This window comes from Phasianus colchicus, chromosome 5 (assembly GCF_987193195.1).
Source record: "Phasianus colchicus chromosome 5, bPhaCol1.hap1.1, whole genome shotgun sequence".
Classification (NCBI taxonomy): domain Eukaryota; kingdom Metazoa; phylum Chordata; class Aves; order Galliformes; family Phasianidae; genus Phasianus; species Phasianus colchicus.
Genome location: NC_143440.1, coordinates 28,429,302 through 28,430,932, shown reverse-complemented (window position 1 = coordinate 28,430,932; position 1,631 = coordinate 28,429,302). Strand labels below are relative to the sequence as shown.

The 1,631-nt window shown below is 45.9% G+C and overlaps 1 protein-coding gene across 10 annotated transcripts in view; it reads right to left on the bottom strand.

The window, feature by feature from the left end:
* MAP3K9 (mitogen-activated protein kinase kinase kinase 9) overlaps positions 1 to 1,631 on the bottom strand; it is a 122,928-nt gene that overhangs the window by 45,920 nt on the left and 75,377 nt on the right. The gene's annotated exons all lie outside the window — the stretch shown is intronic.

The window sequence follows — 1,631 nt, the reverse complement described above, 5'->3', positions numbered from 1 at the left end:
TGTGTCCTTTTTTTTTCTTTTTTAGCAGAACATGTTGCCAGCAAACAGGGCAGGACCAACAGCTTTTGAAGTCATTTCAGCAGCCCCAAAGGGTCTCTCAGACCTACTGCGGCAGACTGATCACTTCTGTGAATTCAGGCTCATTGGCTCAAGGATTCTTTCCTGAAACTGCCAGTAATGGGATCAGTAAGTGGCACACACACATCTCCAATGGGGCTGCCCCACCACACTGGGCCATGGGGAATCACTTCCAGCTACAGGGTGAATACGTGGTCTCGTCCTGTGGTGGCCAGTGCAGTGTGTGTGCCCCAAGATAGCCCGCTCAACATTTAGATGAAGTGTGCAAACTGAAACACAGAAAGCAGAAATCTGAACACACCAAGTTCTGTCGAGTGCTGCGTGCTCTGGTCCCATTGGATGTGGTATTTGCAAACAGTGGGCTATATCTCACATTCCAGCAGCAGTATCTTGCGACAGTTTTTTTCCAGCCAAAACTTGGAAGAGTTGCTAGAGAAACATCAAGGGAAAAGGAAAATCTGTATCACTGTGTCTGAAAAAAACAAAGCTATGTTCTTTAGATCAGGGATACATCCAGCCCACGCTGGGGGTGGGGAAGAGACTGTCTTAAAATGACATATAAGCCTCTGAGATAAGATGGACCTGTGTCAGTTGTGTGAAACTTATTACCTAGGATGGCACCAGAAGTTCATGTTTCTCAAGTGGGTGTTGGAAAGCAGCTGCTTCCCAAAATCAGGAATGCTGTGTGCAGCAACTGTGAAGGAAAGGGCTGTGTACTTAGGACAGCATCATCAACTCTCTTTAGATAGCCTACGGCTCATACAGCTCTGCCAGAAATAACAAGCGCCTCTGCCCACCACTACCCATGTCTAAGCAGCTGCTGCTAGGACAACCATGGGTTTAAAGGCAGAGGACAAATGAGAGGCATTCTGTAAATTGTTGTTCACTAGAAAAAGTTTAGGCAGAATTGTGCTTGGGTGCCTGTTTTACATGGTATTGTGTAAAACAGAGAGATAAAAAGATGCATGCAGTTCTCCGTATCCTGTACACATTACGGTGTACAGCAAATGCAAATAGAGGTGACTCCCCTGTACTTCATATTGCTCTTGACAGTTCACCACACAGCTGCATGTTGCCCTTCACTAGGATTGAAACAAGGATTCACCCTGTAGGCCACGCACAAGGAGAGGACACCACCTACACAGCCTCTGCCCCAGGAGATTGCAGGCAAGCAGAGGCAGGTTTCTCACTCATGACCTTAATATAAAAGGAAAGCCATTTTCCACTTACTGGAGATGTAGGCCCATGGCCCTGTTACTTTGTCTAGTAATAGTTTTAGCCCTTGCAGCGGCTTCCGGTAACCACATCAGTCCTGACTGTATAAAAGGAGCATAGCTTATTCCAAAATAAGTGCCCTTAGTGCTCAACATCTTTCTCTCCAGGTGCACTGTGAACTATGGGGAAAAGTGGGAAGTTTGTGAATGTCCATATGAAAACGATCTCTAAGAACCTCCAGACACTATGTAACAAGTTACTTTCTTCAGAAAAGAGTTGTCCTTACATACCTTGGCACTCAGGTACCTCCATCACACCAGAAGCTAAAAGAAGGAAGT